This window comes from Chrysemys picta, chromosome 8, assembly GCF_011386835.1.
Source record: "Chrysemys picta bellii isolate R12L10 chromosome 8, ASM1138683v2, whole genome shotgun sequence".
NCBI lineage: Eukaryota > Metazoa > Chordata > Testudines > Emydidae > Chrysemys > Chrysemys picta.
In genome coordinates, this window is record NC_088798.1 from 42,929,033 (window position 1) to 42,950,402 (window position 21,370).

The 21,370-nt window shown below is 46.4% G+C and overlaps 1 protein-coding gene across 5 annotated transcripts in view; it reads left to right on the forward strand.

Moving 5' to 3' along the window:
* DDX59 (DEAD-box helicase 59) overlaps nt 1-21,370 on the forward strand; it is a 97,959-nt gene that overhangs the window by 11,921 nt on the left and 64,668 nt on the right. For 3 of the 5 annotated variants that reach the window (XM_008164297.4, XM_042840674.2, XM_042840675.2), the window contains exon 2: nt 16,937-17,019. The exons of the other annotated variants lie outside the window; for them this stretch is intronic. The gene's annotated coding sequence lies outside the window, so the exon portion shown is untranslated. The remainder of the gene's footprint in view (nt 1-16,936; nt 17,020-21,370) is intronic. 5 annotated transcript variants of the gene reach the window in all.

Sequence of the window (21,370 nt, forward strand, 5' to 3'; positions counted from 1 at the left end):
TTTGCCATATAAAAGGAGGGCCTGCAGGCTCTCTGGGATGATCGCTTCACACAACACCCCCCACCCCACCCCCTGGCACCCACCGTGTGGCTCTGAGCAGGGATGAGCCCTTTAAACTAAACGCGAATAGCCCAGCTCTCACTCACCAGAAGTACCTTCTCCAGGGTCATGGTCCGGGAGCCCGCCTTGGGTGTGGGGGGAGGTTATTGGCTCCAGCGTTAAGAATAGTTCCTGGCTTGGGGGGGAAATGGATTCCCCACTTGCCGCCTGTGCACTGTCCTCCTCCTCCTCCAATAACTCATCCTCCTCACTCTGTGCAACTCCCCCCTTGCAGGTGTACACGGACAGTGGAGGGGTAGGGGTGGCGTCACCCCCCATAATTGCATGCAGCTCATGGTAGAAGTGGAATGTGTGGGGCTGTGACCCAGAGCGCCCATTTACCTCCCTGGCTTTTTGGTACGCTTGTCTGAGCTCCTTGATTTTTGTACGACACTGCTCTGTGTCCCTAGAGTAGCCTCTTTCTGTCATGGCCCTGGAGACTTTAGCATACGTATTTGCATTCCTTTTTTTGGAATGTAGTTCTGCCATAACAGATTCGTCTCCCCAACAAGCGATGAGATCCAGTACCTCCCGTTCGGACCATACTGGAGCTCGTCTGCGAATCCAGGACTGCGTGATCTCTTGTGATGTTGGACTCTGCATGGTCGCCTGTGATGGTGGACTGTGCTGATGGTCACTTATGCTGATGGTGACCAAACAGGAAATGAAATTCAAAAGTTCCCCGGGGCTTTTCCTGCCCACCTGGCTAGTGCATTGGAGTTGAAGTGTTGTCCAGAGTGGTCACAAGGGAGCATTCTGGGATAGCTCCCGGAAGCCAATAACGTCATATTGCGTCCACAATACCTTTTAACCCGGGATTGCAATCTCGATTTAAGTGCTACTTCACTTGCCAAGGTGGAGTACAGAAATCGGATTAAAGAGCCCTTTAAATTGAAAAAAATGGTTTGGTCTTGTGGACGCAATCTTTTTTTTTTTTTTTTTAATTAACTCGGCTAATTCCGAAATAACCGACTAGTGTAAACCAGGCTTCAGAGGAGTGTTGGGATAGTGGAATAGCAGCAGCAATCAGCAATTGATCCCTCTTTTGCTAGGGGTCCATGAGTAGGGATTGAAGAAGGAAAAAAAAAAAAGTAGTGATACTTTCCCAAGCATCAAGTTCCATCTTCTTCAGAAGGCAACATGAGATTCCACTCATAGTAAATTTTCATAACAGAAAACTCTTTTCTTGTGTGTTTTGATGAACAGTGAAACAGTTAATGACATTTAACTTATCATTAGACTTCAGAACTACCAACCTCTTGATATTAATAGGGCAGTGGGCAGCTTGCAACTCTCTCGGAGTTGTTTTCAGTCTGGCATCACTGCATTACAATCTGTTCACATTTCCTTCTCAACCATATTTGTTTTAAATGATAGCTTAAATTCTGGAGCACAAGATGGCAGCCTCCAGAATATAATATATGTTCCCCAAATCACTATGAAGTGACCCTGTCCACAAGCTTTTGAACTGGAAGGGAAAGAGACTTGTAGATAAAGTATGAAATGCATTAGTGGTAAATGTAACTGAACATGCATCTGATGAAGTGGGTTTTAGCCCATGAAAGCTTACGCCCAAATACATTTATTAGTCTATAAGGTGGCACAAGTACTCCTCGTTCTTTTTGCTGTTACATACTAACATGGCTACCACTCTGAAACCTGAACTACTATTAGTAGTAAAATAGCAAGAAGAAAGCCTGAATGACATGATGGCTTTCAGCCTTTTTAAAACAGAAGGCCAATAGAGGAAGGAGGGAAAAGGCATTCTAAGAAGCAAGAAGAGAGGTGCTCAAATGGTACAGGATAGATCGTTTTGTTTGATAACATAACCATTGGGAGATTGCTCCTCTAGGCACAGGACATTGATGGAATTGTGTAGTGTGTAATGCATGGTGTCATTACTGCCAGCCAGCATTATCTGCCAGAATCAGGAGTGCAAGTAGACCCTGGCTCAGAGACTGTAAAAACAAGCTAAAAGGGCACCTGGGGTCATGCTGACTCAATTAGAGAAAAAGCTCTGTAACCAAGGCAGAAGGCTTATACCAAATTCTCCACCCCTTTGCACCAGGGACTTCAGTTTGGTTGCATGGATGTGACTGAGAGGAGAATTTGACTGCCTGGAACTAGGAGATAAAGGAGGGATGGGGACACTTGACAGAAAACAAACAAGCAGTAAGGATTTAGAGTATTTATTCATTTGTTTGTATTGTGGTAGCACCTAGAGGTCCCAGTCACATATCAAGGCCCCACTGTGGTAAGCACCGTGCAGACACATACAGAGTCACAATGGCAGTGCTATGACATTGTACTGCAAGGCAAGTAGTTATAAGCAAGATTCTGATTCCATTACTTGCTCTCATTCTATTTCTTAAAAAGGAGGGCCCAGTCATCATCTTGGAACAGACCTTCACACCTTGCAGATCCTGAGGCATCAGCAGAAGGTCAGGGTTGTCTGCAGGGTTGTCTCCAGCCTCTATGCTGCTGTTGCATCTTTGGTAACCCTCCTTGCTCCAGTGGACCCATCCTGTCACAGCTTCCAACATGCACCCTACTTAGAGGAAGAAGGCTCAGTGGCAGAGCAGGGAGCAGCAGAAATGTAGTTCAGCCTCTCACTGCATTACATTTGTGCCCTGAGCTCTATTGGTTGGTAGGGGGCTGAAGTGTGTTCCTCTTAGTCCCACTACTGACTAGCCCACTCTTTCTCCAGCCCACTCACTGCCTGCCTTCTCCCTCCATATTGATCTAAAGGAAGGGGGGAAATAGTGCTGCAGAGGTGGTTAAAACCCCTTTTCTGCTTGGGAAGTAGAGAGACATGAGAGGAGAGCCTCTTATTCACAGATCATGGGGAATAGCTGGATCCAAGCTGTGTGATGGTGATGATGATGTTAAGAGGCTCCTGACAATTATATGGGAGTTGCAAGGGATTAGTCCGTAAGCAGCTAGCGGAAAAGAAAATGAAGAATATTTGTAAGAGTTAAGAAAAAAAGAGGAGGCTGTTATAAAAAGCAAGACAAATTAAGGTGCATCAATATAATTACTGTGATGCAGGAAAACTCCCAGAACACAGATTAAAAATTAATCTTATTTTAGGGTGGGGGAAACTGACAAACCCCATGCATCCGAAGAAGTGGATATTCACCCATGAAAGCTCATGCTCCAATACGTCTGTTAGTCTGTAAGGTGCCACAGGACTCTTTGCTTCTTTGACAAACCCCAGAAATCCCAGACATTACCAGATAAGGTCTGGAGCAACATGAGAGGATTCTGAACAGAAGTCATGGGAACCTGTCAGGATCCTGCCGGACATGAGAGTGATCTACAGTCGAAAAAAAACAGTCACACTGGGCAAAGCTAGCCAAGATGAGGACCATGGGATAGATTAGTAGATGGAGTACCATCTGATCAAGAACAGCAAGTACATGAGGTAGACAACTTGTAAATTGCACAGGAGAATTATTCATAGGCAGAGTGGTAATACATTTAGCCCAGAGGTGGGCAAACTACGGCTCGGCATGGCCCCGCTCCATCGCTCCAGCCGGGGAGCAGGGTCAGGGGCAGCTCCACACAGCTCCCAGAAGTAGCGGCATGGCCCCACTCCAACTCTCCAGCCGGGGAACAGGGTCGGGGGCCGCTCTACACAGCTCCTGGAAGCAGCAGCATGTCCCCCCTCTGGCTCCTATGTGTAGGGGCAGCCAGGGGGCTCTGCTCTGCATGCTGCCACCACCCCAAGCACCGCCCCTGCAGCTCCCATTGGCCAGGAACCGCAGCCACTAGGAGCTGCAGGGGTGGCGCCTGCAGATGGGGCAGCGTGTAGAGCCGCCTGGCCGCGCCTCCGCGTAGGAACCGGAGAAGGGACATGCTGCTGCTTTCGGGAGTTGCTTGAGCCTCCCCCTGCACCCCAACCCTTTGCCCCAGCCCTGATCCCCCTCCTGCCCTCCGAACCCCTCAATCCCAGCCTGGAGCACCCTCCTGCACCCCTAACTCTTCATCCCCAGCCCCACCCCAGAGATTGCACTCCCAGCTGGAGCCTGTACCCCTTCCTGCACCCCAACCTCCTGCCCCAGCCCCTGATTCCCCTTCTGCCCTCCAAACCCCTTGGCCCCAACCCAGACCACCCTCCTACACCCCGAACGCCTCATCTCCAGCCCCATCCCAGAGATCCCTCCCCCCCCCGCAACCCACTCTCCTGTCCAGAGCCCCCTCCTGCACCACAACCCCAATTTTGTGAGCATTCATGGCCTGCCATTCAATTTCTATTCCCAGATGTGGCCCTTGGGCCAAAAAGTTTGCCCACCTCTGATTTAGCCCCTTCATTGTTGTGTTTCACAGCAGCTTCTGTGCTGCTTAGAACAGCCAACGATTTGCACTGGAGAATTCCCTCAGTGTACACGGAAACTCTAGCAGTTAAAGCTGGCTTCTACACCACTTCCTCCTACACCACCACCTGTGTTGGAAACGAACTCCAGAATAATAGAAGATAGTAGGTAGGGAATGGTCCTGGCAGGGCGTGTAGAGGAGTAGGGTCTTAATATGGTCAGACCTTAGACCAGTGGTGTAAAATTAAAGCTCTTCCCCTGCAGCTTCAACTTACTTTGGAACCATCAGAGAACCAGGGAGCTACAAATGGTTCCCTGTCAACTTCCCCCTCCAGTTCATCCAAGCTCTGCTTGAGCACAGTGGAGAATCAAGCCAGTAATGTTTTAGCATGGGCTCTTTTGGGTAGTATGCAAGCAATTTAAGAGTACCAGTGATTACTGTAGGCATTACAGACAGTTCAGAGCTTATTTCATTTGTGTTGAATTGTAAGATGGGAAATGCGCACATGTTAAAACCAGCAGGAAAAAAAAAGCAGGGTAAGCAATAATGGGGGTGTACAGACGTCTCATCCACTCTGATCCACTGCATTTTGTAGAACTGCTCCCTACAGCATTCCCTTTAATGTGATAATAGTCTGTTCTGAATACTTCCAGTGAGGGCATTTCAAGAGTTTCTCTTACTTGTCTGTTTCAGCGTTGAATTGCTCAAGCATGTTTCTCCAGATTCATTTTGAATCCACAGATGACTTCTAAGGGACTATTCATGTAAGAAAAGCTGTACATATAGCTAAATGTTTTAAGGATCAGGGTCCTAAATTCAGAAGTGACTCAACAATAGAGGGTCATTTTAAAAAAAGGGAGGGGAATGGGAGGGAGAGAGGTAGGATAGTTATATAGTAAGGCATATAGTGTACAGATGTGATCACCCTATTACTAGAGCCCTGCATGGATACAAAATTTGTATCTGCGTCTCATCCACAATATGCAAACACGGTCTGCAGACATCTTCAGATATCCACAGATTTGCAGGGCTCTACTTATTACATTCAATTTAAAATATATATTAATTCACCTTTCCCTTTTTTATGAGCTAATGGAACAGCATAGTTTCAACTGATGATTAGCCTATGACAGAGTTGCAATATGTGTACTGTAGTGCACAGTCAATTTAAAGCTGTGCTGGAGAAAGCACTCTAGATAGAATACACTGCAGGGAACAATATTGCCTTGGGAAAGAGCTTTACAAGGTGACTCCAGACCTAACAGGTCTTTCCCATCTGTGTTTTCTGTGAGATCCAATCAACTGTTAGTGCTGTTCACAGCCTCAATCAACTTTGTTTAGACAAAGGAATGTGCATAGAAAATGAACTATATGATAAACTAGGGGTGGGCAAACTTTTTGGCCCGAGGACCATATCTGGGTATGGAAATTGTATGGTGGGCCATGAATGCTCACAAAATTGGGGGTTGGGGCATAGGAGGGGGTGAGGGCTCCAGCTGGGGGTGTGGGCTCTGAGGTGGGGCCAGAAATGAGGAGTTCAGGTGCGGGAGGGGGCTCTGGGCTGGGGTAGGAGTGCAGGTGAGGGCTCTGGCTGGGGGCGCGGGCTCTAGGGTGCAGGAGGGTGGGACCGAGGGGTTTGGAGGGTGGGAAGGGGATCAGGGCTGGGGCAAGAGGTTGGGGCACGGGAGGGTGTTGGGGTGCAGGCTCCGGGCGGTGCTTACCTCAAGCAGCTCCCGGAAGCAGCGGCATGTCCCCCCTCTGGCTCCTATGCAGAGGCATGGCCAGGTGGCTCTGTGCGCTGCCCCATCCGCAGGTGCTGCTCTTGCAACTCCCATTGGCCCCATTTGCTGGCCAGTGGGAGCCCCATTTGCTGGCCAATGGGAGCTGTGGCGGTGGCGCTTGGGGCGGGGGCATCGTGTGGAGCCCCCTGGCTGCCCCTACGCGTAGGAGCCGGAGTGGGGACATGCCGCTGCTTCTGGGAGCCATGCAGAGCAAGCCCCCGACCCCACTCCCCGGCAGGAACTCAAGGGCCGGATTAAAAGTTTGCCCACCCCTATGATTAGCTGAAACAGTTTTGAATTAGAGTTAGGCCCTGTTGCTGTAGACATGACAGCTTGAAGCATGCCTCACAGCCAGTGTAGACAGACTTGCTCTAGCAGGGCTTGAGTTAGTGTGCTAAAAATAGTAGCGTGGACATTGTGGCATGGGGGGCAGCACAGTCTAGCCACCTGAGTATGGACCCAGGGAGCTGGGCAGTCTTGTACTCAGGTGGCTAACCTTGCTGTAACATTCACACTGCTATTTTTAGCATGCTAGCTTGAGCAGAGTTAGTGTGAGTCTGTCTACTTGAGCTGGGAGGCTCTACCCAGCTGCAGTGTAGATGTACCCTTATGCATATGCTTAACTTTATGCATGTGAGTACTCCCACTGACTTCACTAGGACTACTCACATGTAAATTTAAGCATGTGTTTGCAAGAAACAGTGCCTAAATTTGTAAAAACAATTGGCGACATTTATCTTTGTTGTAGCTTTACTCAAATCAGTGGAGTTATACCAGGACTAGATTTAGTTCACTGACTTGTTTTAATGTGTGGTGTCTTCTGAGCTGTTCCTACTTTATAAAAAACATTCTCATGAAAATGTGTGGGTTGGTGGGGGGAGGAATCCTGTGCTGTGCATACACAACACTCTCCTTTCAATCTTTAATACTTTAGGCCTTTTCAATCCCAAAGGGATTAGATGCCATATAATGGGATAATGGAATACAAAATTATTTTTTATCAAAGTTGTTTTAAAGTGACATAACCACAAAAGACCATCTAAAACTGGCAAACATTTTACACTTATTTAACCCAAACATATATAATCTGTTTTAAATTCAGCAAAGAAAAATACTTTTGGTTTGGCGTTCTTAGAGTCAAGTTTGATCACAAAGCAAATTTTTGCAGCTGAGTTACAAATCCCTGCAAACCTCCCAGTGCTTGTCAGGCTCCTGTTCTTTAGCAACACAAACAAAACTGCGGTAACAAGTACCCCTGAGGGCATTCTGCACCAAAAAATTAAAAATTCTGCACACAATATTTTAAAATTATGCAAAATTATGCAAATTTTATTTGTTAAATAAAGAATGGCATTGGGGAGCACAGGCCATTGGCTGCACAGAGTTGGGAGATCACTGGGCAGCTTCTGCCCCCTCCCCCCCCCCCCCAACACACTGCAAGGACCAGACCTGCCCCAGAAACACCCCAGGGCCCTTGTGGTGTTTACTGGTTTTAAAGATTATTGGTGTTAAATAATAAAGAGCATACAAAGCAGAAAATTAGCAGAGAATTGCTTTACTTTACATAGCACATACTTGTATAGTAAAAAAAGGGAGTTAAAGAGCCATGGTCCTCCTAAATATACTCTCATACTGAGCTGCACAAATACCCATGCCATCCAATCATGAGAAAAAACATAGCAATCATTATTTGGTATGATGAGCTCTACTAACTGGCTATCAAGAAGCTGTGAATACTGTGTTAGGAAAAGGAAGAGCATAGTACTACTACACATACTGCAACATTTGTAAATAAGGCCAATTCTGCATTGCTGGCCAGACCTCTGCATGGGTATAGTTACCCTTATACTTTGAGAATATAATGAAATAGCACCAGCAATGAATGTTGTAAAAATACTACAGTGATGAGCATTATTAAAATGCTTAAGATTATGGAGAGCGTGAGATATCTCTTCATAGCTTTGGTTGAAGCAAACCTCCAATTGTAAAGCAGATTTTAATCTTTCCACTCCCCAACTTGATAGAAACAGAAATAAACCACATGAAATATTTCAGTCTATGAGAGAGAAATTTTTCATGAGCTTTTGGGTAAATCAGAAATTTAAATATGTTCCAACTTAGTTTGGTTTGCTGTGTTTATGCCTTCCCCGGCAAACTCCAGAATATTCTTATCCTCTTTAGGTGAGATCAGGGCCATCCCTAGGGAGGTGTGGGGCCTGGGACATAGGCACTGTGTTTCTATCTGCTGGAGGGTGCTCCCTGTCAGCTCCGCCCAGGCCCTGCCCCCACTCCACCCCTTCCCCTAAGGCCCCATCCCACCTCTTCCCACCCCCGCTCCGCCCACCTCTTCCCCGCCCAGTTCTGCCCCTTTCCCCGAGCGCGCTGTGCCCTCGCTCCTCTCCTCTCCCCCCCAGCGCTCCCAGATGTTGCAAAACAGCTGAGTGGCAGTAGGCGCTGGGAGGGAGGAGGAGATCGGTAGGGGGGCTCCTCCTTGCCCCACCCACCTGCCTCACCTCCCCGCCTGCCTCCTCACAAAGCACAGGGCCCCCCAAAGTGCGGGGCCCGGGTGGTCACCCCGATTAGCCGTACCCTAGGGACGGTTCTGGGTGAGATTCATCCCTGCACAGATGACCTAGACAAGCCTGTGTCCCACTTAAACCCTCAAAAGAGTGCGTAAGTTTAAAAACTCACAGCTTACCCTTGCCAGTGACTTGGGCTCAGGATGCAGGGCTGTTTCACTGCAGTGTAGACGTTTGTGCTAAGGCTACAGCCCAAGCTCTGGGATCTCCCACCTCGCAGGACCTAAGGCCCAGGCTTCAGCCCAAACCCAAGCATCTACAGTTAAACAGCCCCTTAACCAGAGCCCTGCAGGGATCAGTTCTTGGCCCTACACTATTTAACATTTTTATCAAGGAAGAAAACAAAATCACTGATAAACTTTGCAGATGACAAAGAGATTGGGGGAATAGTAAATAATGAAGAGGACAGGTCACTGAGAGAGTGATCTGGGTCACTGGGTAAGATGGGAATAAGCAAACAATATCCATTTTAATATGACTAAATGTAAAGTTATATGTCTAGAAACAAAGAATGTAGGCCATACTTACAGGATGGGTGACTCTACGGGGGAAAGCAGTGACTGAAAAAGATTTGAGGGGTCATGGTGGATAATTAAGTGAACATGAGCACCCTTTGTGATGGTATGGCTGAAAGGGCTAATGCACTTGTTGGATTATAAATGGGAATCTTGAGTAGGAGTAGATAAGATCTGTTTGTGTAACATCAACTAGAGTCGTCTCTTGAGGAACCATATGATGATCTATTACGGATATCTGTAGCACTAATGGTGGGGGGGAAGCAATAATTTGTCACAGAGGTAATGAAAGTAACAGTAAAACAGATAAATCTATTTTGAAAACAGAAGGCAATAAGCATGTGAACTGAAATTTATAGTACTCCTGGTATCTGATAAAACCTTGTCCTAACTTTATGTAGGTATTCCATATTAATGGAGCCTGAACAGAAATGGAACAACAATGGATTCAAGTATCCGTATCAGACAAATGGATATTATGTAGCCTATTTTGATTTCTCAGATGCATTGTGTGAATCTGTTCTATACACCAGGCACAGCTACTCTTAAGTCTGTAAAGGTTCTCTTATGAAAACATCTAATAGATTTTTAATAGGAATGAAACCAACAGGTTTCTATAGAAAAGACTTCTTAATATTGTGTAAAATTTAGTAGGGAATTATCTCTGTTCAGGTTTATATCCCCTCCATACATAGAAGTGGAAGGGATTAATTGTTTCTTATTTTTCCTGGGTAGAATGTATAGCACCAGATATATATTTGCCCTGATTCATCCCACACTTTTTATATCACAACCCCTTTTTTGTAGGCTGCATGTCTTTTGCAGATCTTGGACCAAAGCAATTCCTGCTGAAACTCAATTCACATCAGTGAAATTGCACTAGAGATAATTTGGCCCTTTCAGCATACGATCATTTTTGTGTTGGAGGCTGATATGGCACCATGCCAAATAAGAGATTTTTATCTTGTGTGTAGATTCTGGTGTCAGGGTTTGAAAAAGTAGCTACACCCTTCAGCACACAAGCCATGTGAGCATATGGCCCTATGGGATGACTTTGTAATTATATGACAATATAAATACATTGAGCCAGCTTCTTACATAATCCTTTGGAAAGAACTTTGATTGAAATTAAGTTATATGGGTATGCTGTTAAGAGCAAAAATTTTCTCTTATCTTTATCTTTATTCCATATTCACACCACATGAAGAACTCTCATTAATGTGAGTGGGAGTTCTTCACATTAAATTAATGCAGAATATGCAATAGATATCCAAAGTGAAGATGAGAGATCCATATTGTAACTCCGTGGAAATAATTTTGTGCTGAAGGAGATTATTTTGGAAAACTCTATTACAAGGTTTTACACTGAACACTCTACATACCAAGGGTGAAATTGGTGTATAATTTGAAGTCAATGGGCTAGATAATCACCTGTGATCAAGTAGCACTCATAACAGCTGGGGAGAGATGGCACAAAGGACACCTTTGTGACCTCAGTCCTAGGGCTGTCTGGCCACCAGGGCAGTCCCTGGAGGAAAGAAGAGCCTGAAGGTTGCTCTATTTTATGACAGCTGCCGATACCCTCCAGGGGGAAATTTTGGCAGCTGGAGATAGCTGTAGAAACACCTTGGTCTTGCTCCCAACACAAAAAGGAGAATTACATAGCAGCTGCTATGACTTCTGTGCCACACCAGGACTATTTTATGCAGGGGTAGATTGGCCACACACAATAATTCTAAATCTGCCCTGAGTAGTGCAAATCAGCCTGAACTCAGGGCAGGATCTGACCTGTAGATTGGTATCAGGGAAGAATTTGGCACCATGATTCTTAAGGAGTCAAGTGTAGGACACCTTCCAGCACATTTCTCCCAGATCAAACCACTTTTTGAGTTTAAAGCCAGAAGGGACTACTAGATCATCTAGTCTGACCTAAGTACTGTGGTTTTCTGCCATTGCTGTTACAGAAAAAAAATGTACCCATCCACTTCAAAGGTGTGCAATGTAAATCTTTTGTCTGTCACACCAATAAATCATAACTCTGCGCTGCTTCTACCAGTCTCCATCTAATGCAGCTGAGATGGAGCCAATTATGAACTGCTAAATTAAATATGTTCATTGACTAATTAGAAATATTTTGCTCTCCTAAACACCAATATGATTGGAAAGAGAGAGAAGCTTATGCGGGGGGAGGGGGGATCACAAATCAAGTAAAGAGGTAATCTGCCACACTAGCATTAGTTATTGCTACTCTCTCATTTTTTCCTTCTGCTGTCCTAGTCTTAAGTGGAAAAATTTAACAAGTAAGAAATATATAAGAAATATAATTTTTGTAAAAGAAAATAATTTCAGTAAGTGTCATTTTGGAATGTGTCATTCTTGTTTATGCCTCCAAATCAATTACACAGGCTATTGAGCTTGAATCTAAATGGCAAACTAGTGTGAAGCATTTGAATGTAATGTACTTTATACATTTCCAGTGAAAAGAATAAGGCAACATGGAGATTTTGGATTCCATTCATTACAAAATATCCACTACTTGCTGTTAAATATGAACCCACAGACTTGCATGATTGTTCTAATGATAACATGAAAAACAAGAGTAAGATCTGTTTATGTAACATCAACTAGAGTAATCTCTTGATGAACCATATGATAATCTATTATTGATATCTGTAGCACTGATGGAAAAAAGTAATAGTTTGTCACAGAAGAAATATAGCCACGATTATGGGGCTGATAGATCTTGAAGCATTACATGAGCATTTAACACTATATGCGGTAAAAGAAAAATCCTACAACTTGGTAACAGTCAAAAATAGCATGAGTAGGTGTTGGCCAATACCTTTACTGTGCAGGTCATTGGCTCTATGCGCTGCCTGCAGGCGTCGCCTCTGCAGCTCCCATTGGCCACGGTTCCCGGCCAACGGGAGCTGCGGAGCTGGTGCTCGGGGTGGGGCCAGCGTGCAGAGCCTCCCTGTGCCTAGGAGTGGACATGCCAGCTGCTTCCGGGAGCCACGCGGAGCCAGGGCAGGCAGGGAGCCTGCTTTAGCCCCACTGTGCTGCCAACCAGACTTTTAATGGTGCTGACCGGAGCCAGCAGGGTCCCTTTTCGACCAGGAGTGGGGCGGGGCCAAGGCAGGCAGGGAGCCTGCCTTAGCCCCGCTGTGATCTGCTGCCACCCTGGAGCCGCTCAAGGTAAGCGGCGCCGGGATGGAGCCCAAACTCCTCCTGCACACCACAACGCAACCCCCTGCCCTGAGCCCCCTAATTTGAGCCCCCAGCCGCACCCTAACCCCCTGTCCTGAGCCCCCAACCCCCTGACCTGAGCCCCCAGCGCACCCCTCTTGTACCCCAACCCTTTGCCCTGAGCCCCCTCCTGCACCCCAATCCCCTGCCCCTGAGCTCCCCCCTGAACCCTAAGCCCTTGCCCTGAGCCCCTTCCTGCACACTGCACCCCTCCCACACCCCGCACTCCCACCCCAACCCCCGCCACAGCCCTACATTCATGGCTCTGCATACAATTTCCCCACCCAGATGTGGCCCTCGGGCCAAAAAGTTTGCCCACTCCTGCCTTAAACATTAGAAAGGCTGGAGGAATCCAGTTAATTATCTGCTGCCATGTAACAATTGCTCATTCATTATCACCTGAACCAGTTTCTACCACGCAGTCAATCTTACATTTGCCTCAATCCCACAATCCTTTGGCCCCGATCTTGCAATCTATAAAGTGTGAGTGTAACCCACACACTGGGTGTGGTATTCTGTCCCATTTAGTGGCACCGAGACCACTGAGAGAGCAATTAATGAGTCTGCTCTACAGCCTTAGCTAACAGCCAGTTGGCTTTTAGCTTATGTGGTAGAGGCTCATGCATTAAGCTCAAGGGTGCTTCTTGGCCCTGCAGAAGTGGCCCAGGGAAATAAATGCAGTGACAGTAGAGGCAAAGGAAAGGAAGTGACTGTGGTTCGGAGGGTCCCTCTTGACAGTCTCTACCCTAGCCTGGTTCCCGGGCATGCCTTTTCTATCCTGCCTTTTCCTAAGCGGGAAATGTCTTTTTATATGGCCCACCTCATGGCATTGAAAGCAACCTTTTTGCCTCCCTTTGGCCATAGGCCTCCCATTGTCCTCCTTTGCTCAGCCCCTTTATCTGGGCTAGCCTTGACTCTACAGCTCATGTACGGGCACTCCCGCTGCAGGTGCCCCTGTTGCTCACAGGCCCAACATGCCCATCCCTTCCCTGTTTCCTCACATGTGGGACTCTCCTGGGCTCTTTCTTCCTCCCATTCTCTGCGTGAGGCTTCTGACCCGCATCCCGGTAGGAGCTTTCTCCCTTCCAGTGTCCTTGTCACCCACAGGCATAACACAGCCCTGTCCCAACCATCGGCCTGATGCCGTGCTTCCCACTCACACTCTGTGGCCTCTAGTGACCTCTTCCCACAGGAGCCTGAATATATACAGCTGTTGCTCAGCTAGCTGGGCCATAGAGGCCTGCAAGTACTCCTGTGCCTCCCACTATCTGCTGGGTTTCAAGTACCTGCCACAGCAGGGTCTGGAGTCACCCTTGCTGACTGTCAGCCCCTTTCTGCAGGGGCTGCGACTCTGGAGTCCAGCCTGGGAGGGTGTATGATCCCTCGGCAAAACATGCTTCCGCATATTGCCGTTCCATTGTCTCTCCACCTTCACAGTCTCTCAAATAGTCTTTCAAATCCCTATGACAGGCAATCATCCCCACAGTTCTCTATCCTCCCCTTATAGTGGGGTGACCATATGCCAGCATTCTCCACCAAATTGTCACAGTGTGCATCACTCATCACCCGACTGGCACCTCCAAGTCATTCTCGAGATTAGCTCAAGGTCAACCTCCCCGTTCAAATCTGCACACCATCACTTGATCTCCACCATCTACCTGCAGCCCCGCTTGCCACCTCAAGATCCGCAGCATCCTCTTCATGGCTCAGCCCTCCAGCCACATCACTCTCTGTATTCCCCCCTTCTGTTCGTGATTTAGCTCTTCAGTAGTCCTTCTACTTCCCCAGTGGCAAATGGGGGAAAACCCATGCCCACTCACTACTCCAGGTCCCAGCCCAGGGACCCTCCAAACCACAGTCACTTCCTTTCCTTTGCCTCTGCTGTCACTGCAGTTCCCTGGGCCATTTCCGCATGGCCAAGAAGCACCCTTCTCAGTCTCAGGAACCTGTCCAGAGCTCCTTCTCCCGTCCCTGGGTTCCTGCCTGCACTACTCTGTCTAAGGTGCTCCAGGATTGTAGCCTGCTCCAGACAGAGTACTCCTTCCACAAGCTCCAAACAGCTACTGACCCTGTTCTGTCATGTAGCTCTTCTTATATGGGCCTGCGGGTCCCTGATTGGCCACTCCTCACAGCCCCTCTCCTATTGGCTGCTTTTTGTGCGGCCTCCCTAGGGCTCTGTTAACCCCTTACTGGCTAGTGTGGGGCAGGCGCCCCATCACACCCCCGCAGATATTTTTTCCCTTGCAGAAAATACATGCTGCTGGAGAGGCGCTGCAATTACACCTTTTGCCCATCGGGGCTACTGTGGCACCAGAAGAGAGGACATCCAGCTCACGGGCCAGAGAGGGAGGGGGCAGAGGTAGGGTGACCAGACAGCAAATGTGAAAAATCGGGACGGGGTGGTGTGTGTGGGGGGGTACCGGTAATAGGAGCCTATATAAGAAAAAGACCCAAAAATTGGGACTGTCCCTATAAAATCGGGACATCTGGTCACCCTAGGCAGAGGCCAGGTGAGGAGGCACAGGATATGGGGGGATGGACAGAGCAGGTCACATGGGCCTGTTGGGGGGGATAACAGAGACTGGGGTTCAGAAGGGCTAGTGGAAGGGACAGACTGAGGCAGACAGGAACTGGTGGGATAACAGCATTGTCCAGGGGCTGAATGGGAGGGGTTGCAGGGCCACATGGGGATGTGGGGGAGGATGTGTCTGATTGGGGGTGCAGGGACACTGGTGGGAGAGTGCAGGGACACACAGTGAGGGGGCAGATGTGCCTGACTGAATGGGAGAGGCTAGGGGTCAGCCAGGGTCTGCATGGGGGAGGCGCCCCAATTCTCTAGCAGTCTCTCCCTGCAAAAAAACCCAAAACCCTGTTCCATACTTCTCCCATCCACACCCAACAACTCTCCAGGTTCCCTCCCAGGCTCCTTCCTAGCAATTACTTCCCTGTCCCCTGTTACCCCTGGCTCCCCCAGTCTTTGCACTGCTTCTGAGGGATGTGGGAAATATGTTTCTGTATTGTAGTTTAAATGCCTAATAAGGAATTTATTTGTCAAAAAATATTCATTGAATTTTTTTGTTGTCTCTATTGTTACAGACATACTTGCTGACAGGTATTTTGAAATAAATTACCAAAATAATTGAAAATGACAGGATTATATTGTGTTATTTTGACAAATAAAATATGCAGAGTTTTGCAGAATTTTAAAATATCGTGCACAGAATTTTTAATTCTTTAGCACAACATTTTTTTTTTGGTGCAGAATTCCCCCAGGAGTAGTAATAAACTGCAAGTAGAGGAAATTAAGAAGCAGTACTGATGATTAAAAGTGCAGTTTGTGTGTACTTAAACTTAATGAGTCTGATACTCTTTTCACGTCTGCTGGTTTTGCCCTGGGATAACTCTATTTTAATAGAGTAACTCCTGATTTACTCAATGTGAGGGGAATTTAAACCCTAAATTTTCTTACTGTAATTTCTGAAAGAGATGTATTAATAACTTAAAAGTATTAAAGGGAACAAAAAGAGAGAACTGCTGTATACACATTTTATTTATTATTATACTGGCAAAGTAAAACCTTCAAAATTTTCAAGAATGCCATAATATAGAGCAGGGCTGAGTTGATTGATCCTCTTTTGAGGCTTTGAGAATTTCTTAGCTCTAAGAATTAAAGGTCATTTTGAATAGTTCTTTAATTCAATGGTTTATGCTGTTTCATAAGCAGGAACAGTAAGTAGCAGGTGTTAAGTATCAGGGGATAGCCGTGTTAGTCTGTATCTACAAAAACAACAAGGAGTCTGGTGGCACCTTAAAGACTAACAGATTTATTTGGGCATAAGCTTTCATAGGTAAAAACCTCACTTCTTCAGATGCATAGAGTGAAAGTTACAGATGCAGGCATTATATACTGACACATGAAGAGCAGGGAGTGTTTCCCTGCTCTTCATGTGTCAGTATATAATGCCTGCATCTGTAACTTTCACTCTATGCATCTGAAGAAGTGAGGTTTTTACCCACGAAAGCTTATGCCCAAATAAATCTGTTAGTCTTTAAGGTGCCACCAGACTCCTTGTTGTTTTAGCTGGTGTTGTGAAATGTTCTGAGACTGCATATTTGCTGGAGATAGAAAAGCTTTGCTGGATATAGATTATAGGGAAACACTGTTAAGAGATTTGTTACCACTTCACTGCTTCATTAAGTGGATGAAAATCCATAACGTGTGCTCACTTATGCCAATAGTAAATTTGGTGTTTATATTTTAAATTGGTATCTCATACAGTGGCAGTTTTCTCAACACTAGATTTTGGATTTGTTGTACTTAAACAAAAATAACATAGGCATTGAAACTCTCTTAAAGGGTAAAATCCTGATTGACTTTCCCCATTTTTCGTTTCTTTAGCTGCACCCATTGGGTTTCGTTTGAAGAAGGATCCCAGGTTTTGGCCAGAAGTTAAATTTTGGCCCTGTTCTTCTGTATGTAGAGTATGTATTTCATTATAAACACATATGGTGCTCATAATTTACACATAGTGAAATGTATGCAAAGTGCTATCCTCCAAAATGTAATAAGTGCTTGTAAGTAAATTTGCAGGATTATCTCATGTTCTGTGTAATTTGTGAAAATACCAGAGACTTTCAGTTTTCCAGTGAACTGGATGACTTGTGAAAGCCAATAGTATGCAGTTTGTGTCTATGATATTTTTGAAGCTACTTGAGGTATAAATATTAGCTGCCTTAGGAATAAGTTATTTATGCAACTGCACAGAGCCTTATGCTTCCAGGGGCTCTCCTTGATCTGCTATCAAGAGACAGCAGCATCCCTAACTCTCCAGCTGCAGTACCATCTGACCCTGGTGCCAGCAAGCCATAACAGAATCAATCTCTTAACTTCCCTCCCTCGCTTGGACAATTGCACTTCAGCTCTACATCCTGGCTTCCTGAGCTATGTAAAGGGAGTAGGTGTCACAAGAGGACATGGGGCATTGCAAACAGACAAGAGGGGTTTGTCACTATTTGAAGATGGTTGAAGCAGTAAGGAAATTGTGTGTTGTGAGTGTGCAGAAGTGGAGTGGCCTGGTCTCAAGAAGCTGGAAGGAGCGTCATAATTAAAGAATTGTAGAACTGTAAGACTGAAGGGAATTTGAGAGGCCATCTAGTCTAGCCCCTGCACTTAGACCATCCTTGACAGGTGTTTATCTAACCTATTCTTAAAAACCTTCGATGATGAAGATTCCACAACCTCCCTTGGAAACCTGTTCCAGAGCTTAATTAGCCTTATAGTAGAAAGGTTTTCCTAACATCTAACCTAAATCTCCTTTGCTGCTGATTGAGCCAGATACACCTCTACCCCAATATAACGCGACCCAATATAACACGAATTCGGATATAACACGGTAAAGCAGTGCTCCGGGCAAGCGGGGCTGTGCACTCCGGCGGATCAAAGCAAGTTCGATATAATGCGGTTTCACCTATAACACGGTAAGATTTTTTGACTCCCGAGGACAGCGTTATATCGGGGTAAAGGTGTACTTCTTGTCCTACCTTCAGTGGACATGGAGATCAATTGATCACCTTTCTCTTTATAACATCCCTTAATGTAATTGAAGACAGGGCCGCCCGGGGGGGGGGGGAAGGGGGGGGGCGCAAGTGGGGCAATTTGCCCTGGGCCCCACAGGGGCCCCCATGAGAATATAGTATTCTATGGTATTGCAACTTTTTTTATAGACGGGCCCCCAAAATTGCTTTGCCCCAGGCCCCCTGAATCCTCTGGGCTGCCCTGATTGAAGACTGTTATCAGGTGCCCCACTCAGTCTTTTTTCTCCAAAACTAAACATACACAGGATTTTTAACCTTTTCTCATAGGTCAGGTTTTCTAAACCTCTTATCATTTTTGTTGCTCTCCTCTGGACTCTCTCCAATTTATCTACATCTTTCTTAAAGCGTGACATCCAAAACTGGACATAGTAGCCCAGCTAAGGCTTTACCAGTGCTAAGTACAGCGGGACCGTTACGTCCCGTGTAATACATATGACACTCTGCCCCAAAATGATATTAGCCTTGTTTGCAACTGCATCACATTGTTGACTTATGTTCAATTTGTGATCCACTATGACTCCCAGATCCTCTTCTGTAGTACTACCACCTAGCCCATTATTTCCCATTTTGTATTTTTTGCCTTTATTTTTTTCCTTACTAACTGTAGCACTTCATGCTTGTCTTTATTGAATTTCATCTTGCTGATTTCAGACCAATTTTTAAAATTTTCAATTTATAATTTTGAATTCTAATCCTGCCCTTCAAAGTGCTTGCAACCCTTTCCATCTTGGTGTTATCTGCAAATTTTATAAGCATAAGCACTCCATTATCCAAGACATTAATGAAATATTTAATAGTATCAGACCCAGGACAGACCCTGTGGATCCCCACCAGATTCATCCTCCCAGTTTGACAGCAAACCAATGATAATTACATTTTTAATATGTTTTTTCAACCATTTGTGCACCCATCTTACAGTAATTTCACCTAGCCCACATTTCTGTAGTTTGCTTGGGAGGATGTCATAGAGGACTCTGTCAAAAGAGTTACTAAAATCAAGATATATCTGCTACTTTCACTCTACTCCACTAGGCCAGTAACCTTGTCATAAAAAGAAATTAGGTGGTCTAGCATGATTTGTTCTTGACAGATTCATGTTGGATATTACTTATAACCCTATTATCTTCTAGGTGCTTACAAATTGATTGCTTAATAATGTGTTCCAGTATCTTTCCAGGTGTTGCAGTTAGGCTAACTGATATGTAATTCCCCAGGTTCTCTTAGTATCTATGTGTAAAAAGGGGACCAATGTTTGCTCTTCTCCTGTCCTCTGGGATCTCACCCATCCTCCATGAATTCCCAAAGATAATTGCTAATCATAGAATCATAGAATATCAGGGTTGGAAGGGACCTCAGGAGGTCATCTAGTCCAACCCCCTGCTCCAAACAGGACCAATCCCCAGACAGATTTTTGTCCCAGTTCCCTAAATGGCCCCCGATATGCTTCTGATAGTGCTGCAGCTAGTTTCTCAAGTACCCTAGGGTGAATTTCATCAGGACTTGATGACATGAATGCATCCAACTTATCTTATTCTTTAACCTGTTCTCTCTCTGCTCTAATTTATGTTCCTTCCCCCTTGTTAATATTAATTGTGTTAAGTATCTGGTCCCAGTTAATCTTTTTAGTGAAGACTGAAGCAAAATAGGCCTTAAGCACCTTAGCCTTCTTGATGTTGTCTGTTATTAGCGATCCTTCTTGACTAAGTAATGGTTCCACATATTCCTGTAACTTTCTCTTGCTCCGAATGTATTTACAGAACAACTTCTTACAGCCTTTTATGTCCAATGCTAGGTGTAACTCATTTTGTGCCTTACCCTTTCTGATTTTTTTCCATACTTGTTTATCAGTTTGTCCATGTTTCCACTTTTTCTAGGATTCCTTTTTTATTTTCACTAAAGAGAGTGGCCTCTTACCTTTCTTCCTATCTTTCCTTTATGCTGGGCTAGTTTGCTATTGTGCCTTCAATGTTGTCTCTTTGAGAAACTGCCACCTTTCCTGGGCAAATTTTTCCCTTAGATTTTCTTACTAGGGGATCCTACCTCCAGTTCTCTGATTTATTAACGTTTCTTTTCTTCTTTGAGTGATTGCTCATGTGTATTCCACAATAAGTGTGCGTGCTCGCCACGTGCACCGGCGCCGGAAGTTTTTCCCCTAGCAGTACCCGTAGCAGACCGCCCCAGCGACCCCTGGAGTGGTGCCTCCATGGTGTGGTATAAGGGGCGCTGCACGCTCCCCCCACCCTCAGTTTCTTCTTGCCGCCAGTGAAGGTGCTTCAGAACTGCTCTGCTCCAGTTTGTCTGCAGATTTCCTTCAGAACTCTTGTTTGTTCAGTGTAGTATTACCTGTAGTTGAAGTAGGTAGATTAGTTAGTTTAGTTTAGTTTAGTGCGCCCGGGTTGGGGCATGCCCTATGCCCCGGGTTTTAAGTCGTGTGACACTTGTAGGCTGCCAGTGAGTGATCCACACGTGGACTGTTTACGCTGTTTGGGTAAAACCCATTTCAGCAATCGCTGCAAGATTTGCAGGTCTTTCAAGCCATGGACCAAGAGAGAAAGAGACCTTCGGCTCCGGGCTATCCTGATGGAGTCGGCGTTGTTCCCGACTCCAGTGCGCCACTCTGAGTCTGCACCCGGTACTGTGGCATCGGTGCACAGTGACCCCTCGGTGCCATCTACCAGTCGGCACCGCTCCTCATCCGTGGGACATGCCAAGAAGGCTAAGAAGAGGGCTTCTCCGCAGTGGCACCGGAGCAAAACCGAGGGAGAGGCTAGACCCATGTTGGGCAGTCCTCAGTCCCCATCAGCCTCTAGGCCTCTGACTCAGGTCGAGCGGAGTAGCCCGGCCCATTCGGAGCAGGTTCCCCGGATGTCCGGATGCCCTCCACACCAGAGGCCCTGCAAGCGGCCCGGGACGTTATGTCCATGCCAGTACCAGGGGCACCACCAATGCTGGCTCCACGGTCCAGAGGCAAGCCACTGCTGGGATCTCCGCAGTTGTCGCCGGCTCGGTACCGTTTGTGGTCGAGGTAATGTTCCTGATGCCGTTCGCTGTTCAGTGACCATCCCGTGCATAGTCCATGCCAGTCACCGTCGACCCCCACCAGGTTGTGTGTCTGGGTTCCGACTGACAGGGGCTCCAGGCACTGCTCCGCCTCGAGAAGCAGGCCCCGTTGAGACCGAGACAGATGACACCGAAGGTCTTCGTCTCTGGGGGGCAACTGTAGCCAGTCACGACACTA